This window comes from Sciurus carolinensis, chromosome 10, assembly GCF_902686445.1.
Source record: "Sciurus carolinensis chromosome 10, mSciCar1.2, whole genome shotgun sequence".
NCBI lineage: Eukaryota > Metazoa > Chordata > Mammalia > Rodentia > Sciuridae > Sciurus > Sciurus carolinensis.
Genome location: NC_062222.1, coordinates 37,424,571 through 37,432,413, shown reverse-complemented (window position 1 = coordinate 37,432,413; position 7,843 = coordinate 37,424,571). Strand labels below are relative to the sequence as shown.

The 7,843-nt window shown below is 34.7% G+C and overlaps 1 pseudogene; it reads left to right on the top strand.

Moving 5' to 3' along the window:
* Positions 1-2,978: 2,978 nt before the first annotated feature.
* LOC124994170 (long-chain-fatty-acid--CoA ligase 6-like) lies at positions 2,979-7,552 on the top strand (annotated as a pseudogene).
* Positions 7,553-7,843: the final 291 nt, after the last annotated feature.

The window sequence follows — 7,843 nt, the reverse complement described above, 5'->3', positions numbered from 1 at the left end:
GTACAGCTGAGTGAACCTTGTCACTTGTACACAGTCAATATATAAGAGTATACCAGATAGGGCCTGATTTGATGTAAGTATTTATAAATTACCAAACAAAACATTGCATTATGTGTATGCTGAATTGTTACTCTGAGTCTAAGACATCTGATCACTTTAATGTTTTTCATAAATTTTCTTTACTAGTTTGTCTTGATATTTTATGCTCAAACAGTAAAAATAGCAAGTAGAACATATTAATCTTCAAGACTCATTTTAAAATGTGTTATTTCTCTTTGTTTATAACTTTTAATTTCTTTCTTATATTTCTCTGGCTAACACAACATTTTTATTTATTCAGTATAAAATGTCCTCATAGAACTATTTTCAGTAATTTAAGCAACATTTTGCAAAATAAGTGATGCTATAAAACTCTTTGGGCTAACATTTTATGAAATAATTTAGTAACAAAGTATTTTTATTCATAATTGCTATGCACCATTGAGGATGATTTAAATCTAATTGATTTTATGTATGACACCTATATTGTATTTGTTCTAAATTTCTTTTTCTACAGTAATTACATTACTTTAATCTCTGTTTTTATGTAAAATAACTGGATCTTATACATAATATGTAAATCCTATAGTACAGAAAGATTTATTCTATTTACCACAAATTTTCTCCTGTTTCTAAGTTACAAATGTCTTATATATGACAGTGAATGAGATTAGTTATTAAAAAGACATACTATTTTAATATTTTATTTATTGATTTACTTTTATCTTTTGTTGTGCTGGGGATCAAACCAAGGCCTTTGCACATGATAAGGACACACTATACTGCCTGAGGCTCACCCCTAGCCCTTTACCACATTTTATTTGTAGCAGCCAAGTTTGTTAAATTCTTTACTGTTTTTAAGAAGGACCTTTTAACAAACACCTTAAATCAAATTCAAAATTGCTAAATTTTGTATTATTGGCAAACCACTCCACCCAAACATTACTATTTAGTTATTTGTCCTGAGTCCATAGGTTGTCATTTTGAAATAGCCATGTATTGTACATCAGTTTGAAAACTCAGGCAGATATTTTCTCACCTTTTATTTGATTTTATAAATTGAAAAACATTTATTCCACTAACAACATATTGTTAAAAGGGAACTGAATTTATGTCTATGTAAGAATAACAAGTATTGTATCTTCAGTGTTTTCAACTTAAACTGGTAAGCTTTCCATTTAGTTTTAAAGTTCTATGCCTCTAAGTTTCACATATAAATACCTAGATTATCCTTGTGTACCTCTCTCTCTCTCTCTCTCTCTCTCTCTCTCTCTCTCTTTCTTTTTCCCTCTCCCTATCATTTACCAAGGATAAACATAGACTAAGACCCAACAGAACTCTTTATAGAGTAAGCTGGAATAAATAAGACCTTGCCAGGAAGTTTTAACTTATTAATCACAGGGTATATTCTTTCTCTTAGGTAGTAGAGTATCTGTCAACATTACTCCTGAACCCTGGTGTATCTATTCTCCAAAACATTCATAAAATATGAAATTAATCATTTATACAAAATTAAATAAGAAGTTCCAATAATTTTAATGCATTGCTTAATAAAATAAACAACTAAAATGATTAACAAATATATCAAGTTTCAAATATATTTAGCAAATGATGATACCAATACTTTCACTGACAAGGGGAATGAATATTTTAGAAAATCTTCAATTCAGAGGAATAAATATTCAGACATTCAAACACTTTTTGCAGTTATTGATTGGACTTCTATTTGCCATTTCCTGTGTGGGAAATACAAATATAGCAATGAGGATAAAAAGTCAAATTTTCATTCAATGATTAAAAACAAACACATAAAGAAGTAAATATAATATTTCTATATTATGTTTACTGTGAGCCAGACCTTCATATTATGTTATGGATATCAAACCTATAAATGCAGTTGTTTTCTCTGAGATGATCACTGTGTAGTGATTAGACAGGGGAATTTTTTTTAATTTCCAATAAAGTAATAATAAGCATCTTGGTAGAATTCAGATATGTTTCAAAGGAAGGAAGTTTCATAATCAGTTGTCAAACTAGTTTAAGTTCCATGAAAGAAATGGAGTTTAATAATTTGATTGTTAGTCTAGTTTCTTTCTGACAAGTACTTTGTTATAAATGTTCATCTAAGTACTTTTATCCCAGAGATACTGATATTTTAAACTTTTATTATCACTTAGTTCAAAGGACTTGTTATTTACTTTTCTTGTTCTTTCTTCCTTGACCTCTGAGATATTTGTAAGTGTGCCATTTATTTTTGAACTAGTTGACATATGGAGTGGTGTTCTTGTATATCTTAAGGTGACTGATTTCTAATGTATAAATAATGTCTAGGTGTGTCAATGAGAATGTCTCTAGGAATGATCCATATGTAGGACAGTCAACTGAAGGGAACATTCACTCGAAATGTGGGTAATTTCCAGTTTGGGGGCCTGGAAGATCAAAAAAGGTAGAAAAACAAGGAAGCAGAAGATGATCCAAGTTCTATTCTTGATCAGGTGCTTCAGTTGATGCTGCTACTACCTGGGGTTTCTTCACTCTTCCAAAGTGATCTTTGACTCTCCAGGGAGTTTTCAGGCCTTTGGTGCTGGACTAGAGCTGCAACATTGGTCCCACTTATTCTAAGACTACAGATTCTTGGATTGAGTAGGTTGGTTTCTCCAACTCTCCAGCCTACAGATGGCCATGATGGAACTATCATGTAATCCAGTCTAACAGATCCCTTTTAATAATTGTGTGTGTATGTGTATGTCTTCCTGGTTCTAGTGCTCCAGAGAACTCTGAATAACATGACAAGTTAGGTCTTATGAACTCAAGGAACTTACAGTTAGGTGGGAGAAACTATGACATTGATGAGTGAATGGATGGATGAATAAATAATATTTTAAGACTGATATATCAGTGTCTAAAGAAAAAGGAAGTAGAATGGTTAAGAATTGAAGATGCGGTGTATTAATAGGGATAAAAAGTCACTTCAGAGAGCTAAATGTCAAAGCATCATCCATAGGAAGTCTAGGGAAACAGTATTTGTGAATAAGGGGTATTAAGTATCAAAGTGCTAAAATGGATATGAGCTTCACATATTGGAAAAACAACAAAACCCCAATGATTAAATCAGTGAAAATAAGAGAAAGAATGAATCTGATATTAAAGATATGATTACCTTGTAATGGACATGTGAACAATGGTAAATAGTTATTTTTAAAAAAAAGTACCAAATGGAATGTAAAATTTTAGGCTAAGAAAGGATATAATCTAATTTTTTAAAAATAAGTCTAGCTTATGTGTGTGAAATATCCCTTAATGGAGAGAAAAGAGGTAACCACAGAGAAAGTAAAATAATGGATAAAGACATACATGATGGAATAGAAACAGAGTTGTAATAAGGTTGAACTAAGTTAACTGGGAGAATATAAAATTACAAAGTTCAGCAAACTTTATACTATGTATTTTTAATCATGTGTGAAGTTAATGAATAACCAGGGCAAACCTAGGCTTTTTCACTTAGTAGACAATAGGATCTCCTTAATGTTTTGTTTGTTTGTTTGTTTGTTTTGTGAGTTCTGGTGTAGTAGTTTTATTTCTCCTCCTATTTTCTTCTCTTCCATATTTGGTCCTCCTCCTTTTTTTTCTTCCTTTAGAAAAAGGAAGAAACTCCTTTTCTTCCCTCTCCTCCTCTCCCTCCTTCTCTTCCTTCTATTGCTCTTTCTCTCTTGCTAATGCTGCTGTTACTTCTGCTCCTCTTTTTCCTCCTCCACTTCATCATCAGAACATTTGCCATTCCCATCATCCTTGTCCTTCCATCAGATCTGCCTACCTCTGCCCCTACTCTTTAGCCTCTCCTTTTCCTATTATTTTCCCTTCTTCTGTTCCTGACTACACAATACCCTAGGGGACAGGAGGAATAGGGAGAGGCTCATCAGTGGGTACTGAGTTACATTTAGCAAGGAGAAAGAAACCCTGGTGAGCTTCTGAACTATAGGGTGACAATGGATAACAATAATATAATGTACATTTCAAAAAGCTGGAAGAAAGTTTCACCATAAAGAAATAAGTGTTTGAGGAGATATAATTGATTATCCTTATTTAAACTTTACTAAATGTGCAACTTATTTGAACAACTTATCTAATATTGAGATTAATAACTTCTGTACTTTAATACCTGGTAAACATTAAGTCTGGTTCCTCTATCTCTCACATTAGTTCAGGACTATTCTTTGAAACTCTATTTGCTATTATATATGTGACTAGTCCCAAGTTGATAACATATCTGACATATAATTGTATTTTAAGAACAATTTAATAGCCAAATGACCAGTAGAGTTGAGGAAAGTAATGGGGAGGGAGGATGAGAAGGAAAGAAGAAATACTAGGGACAAATTAGAACAAATTATATTCCATTACTTTTAAAATTATGTAAGAGTTAAAGTTATCTATGATTAAAAAGAGCCAATAAAAAACAATTTATTTTTTATCAATTAAATTAGAGTTTCTATATCTATCTTGATATGCTTCTCCAGTTAGTCAATTTGTTCTTTAAAACGTATTTTATATTCCAGAGTACAAAACTCTAAAGATAAATAATAATTGAATTTTTACACATTTATTCTACAATTGGAACATTCTCTTAAAAATGTAACTTATAAAAAAGTATAAATCTTGGAAATGAATTTCATCCTACTTCTTCATATCAATTTAACTATAAAATTAAGAACAAAGTATTTTTAAATAAAACTTAAACCACATAGAGATATTTTCATTCAATATTAAGAATTTTATATATACTTATAATTATTACCATTTGTTATTTTAAATCAGCTTTCAAATAATTCTTGCATATTGATAGCCTCTCAGATTTTGTCTCTTTCTTTGTTGGGTCATAGGTCACTTTAATAATATTTCTTCTATCCTAATGGGAAGTCATACACAGAATTGCAGAATAAGTAAAAAGGTTTGCATTTCAATTTTTCCTCAAGAAAAAAGGTTTGCATTTCAATTTTTCCTCAAGAATTTTTCCAGTTTTTTCTGTAGCCATAGTAGCTTCACATTTCAAAACAATACTACATAAAGGAGTCAGTAGAATAATTCTTGGTCTTTCAAAGGAAATTTTCATGAAAATTTTTATTATTATCTCTCTGAAATTAAGTTCCATGAAATTCATGTAATTATTTTAAATCTCCAGTGAAAAAAATGATGTTATTTTCTCTGAATTGTTCTTAGTTTACACATACATATGATAATCAATTTCTTTGTCATCTCCCTTATTATCTTTGTGTTGACAATTATTTGTTTTTATCTAAGTTCCATACCTCTTGTCTCATCCTGTCTCCTTTCAGTCCATCCTCAACATACATGTCACTCCCCTATAAAATGTCATCGTTTAGAAACTCTCAAATTTCTAATTTTGTATAATTCATCATATTCCACTCAACTTTCATAAACTGTTGATTCTATACTCTAAAGCAGATGAGGGTTAATATTTGTTGAGATTAAATTCCTGAGAAACAGCATGTCAGAAATGCAGAGACATAGGAGTCATAGAAAGATGGAAGGAAAAAAAGAGGGAGGGATGGAGGGAAAAGGAAAGGAAAAGAAAAGTAATATAAAGAAATAGAAAAAGGAGCAGACTGAAAATGTCAGACAATTTGGTTATTGCAATAGGATGTGTGCCACAGGTACCAAAAGAAGAATGTCTTTCAAGTCAGGAGGGTTCAACAGCATTAAATGGCTCACTTGTGCATGCATATTCTCTCTCTCTCTCTCTCTCTCTCTCTCTCTCTCTCTCTCTCTCTCTCTCTCTCTCTCTTAGTCAACAAGAGTTTGTCCTCTCACTTCTGGAGAAGATGCACAAGGGATCCTGAGAATACTGCAGCTTCCCATGCTGAATGACTTGGGTCAGTTTTTCTGCAGCCTCTCAGCCAACACCCTCAGCATGAGTACACTGACTGCCATCCTTGCCAGCTGGTTCATTCACAGGCCAAAGACCCATCGACCACCATGCAACCACCTGATGCAATCAGAAGGGTAAGACAGTGGCAGGGCCTGATGATCTGTGATTGGAGGGAGACCTCAGTTGCTTACCCACTATTATGATGATGCCAGGACCATGTACCAGGTGTTCCACTGTAGGCTTAGTATCTCTGGGCATGGGCCCTGCCTCAGCTTTGGGAAGCCCAAGCAGCCTTATCAGTGGCTATTCTACCAGGAGGTGGCCAATAGAGCTGAAATTCTGGGGTCTGGACTTTTCCAGCACAACTGTAAAGCAAGTACAGATCAGTTTATTGGAGTTTTTGCACACAATCAACCAGAATGAATCATTGCAGAATTGGCTTGCTACACGTATTCCATGGTGGTGGTGCCACTTTATGACACCTTGGGCCCTGGGACTATTCTGTGCATCATCAATACACTAGATATCAGCACCATGATTATGGATAAACCTCAGAAAGCTATGCTTCTACTAGAGCAGGCAGAGAGCAAGGAGTCTCTAGGGCTCAAGATGATTGTCTTCATGGAGCCATTTATGGATGCCCTGAAAGAAAGAGGGCAGAAGCTCAGGGTGATCATCAACTCTATTTATGCTGTGGAGGACTATGGTTGAGTGAATCATCATGCTCCTGTGCCCCCACAGCCTGATGACATCTCTGTTGTGTGTTCCACAAGTGACACAACAGGGAACCCTGACGATGCAGTGCTCTTCCATGGGAACGTAATGGCTGATTTCTCAGGCTTTCTGAAAATGACAGAAAAGTGACTTTTCTGAGACAGGATAATGTGCTCATCTCCTTCCTGCTTCTGGTTCACATGTTTGAGAGAGTAATTCAGTCCACTGGCTACTGCCACAGAAGGTGCCTTGGCTTCTTCCAGGGAGAGATCTACCTTCTCTCTGATGACATGCAGGCTCAATGCTCCACCATCTTCCCTGTTGTCCCACAACTGCTGAACCCAATGAATGACAAGATCTTTAGCCAGGCAGAAACTTCATTAAAACATCGACAGCTGGAGTTTGCAGCAAAATGCAAGGATACTGAGGTCTGGAGTATAATCATCAGGAATAATAGTATCTGGGAAAAACTCTTCTTTAATAAGATTCAAACCAGTCTACATGGACAGGTGTGGATGATTGTTACTGGAGCAACCTCTACATCACCAACAGTCCTGGGATTTCTCTGGGTAACTCTTGGGTGCCAGGTTTATGAAAGTTATGGACAAACTGAGTGTCCTGATGGATGCACCTTCACCACACCCAGCGGACTGGACCTCGGGGCACATGGGGGCACCTTTACCCTGCAATCATATCAAACTTGATGTGGAGAAGCTAAACTATTGGAACTACAAAGGAGAGGGAGAGATCTGTGTGAGAGGACCAAATGTATTCAAAGGCTGCTTCAAAGATTAGGACATAACAAAGGAGGCTCTGGATAGTGACAGTTGACTTCACACTGGAGGCATTGGGAGAGCCCAGGATAAGAGAGGTGTCCTGATATTTATTGAGAGACAATCATTTTGGCCCTGATTAGAGTTTTGGAATAATATTTGGAGCAGACATGTTAAGTGGAACTGTTTATGGAGAGGTGAAGGGAAGAGGAGAAAATGAAGATAGTAATTGGAAACATGATTCTCTTCTATAAACATTATGGACATTATGGTTTTCTAGACTATATTACTTTATGAATAAAACAAGAATATCATTTATGCCCCATTTTAATTTATTTTCTGTTGCCTGGAATGCCCTTTTCTCTTTTGCCAAGTTATACCTTCTTTGTTTGAATACAATTGGTTATCTCCTTACTCCTTGCTATGGTTT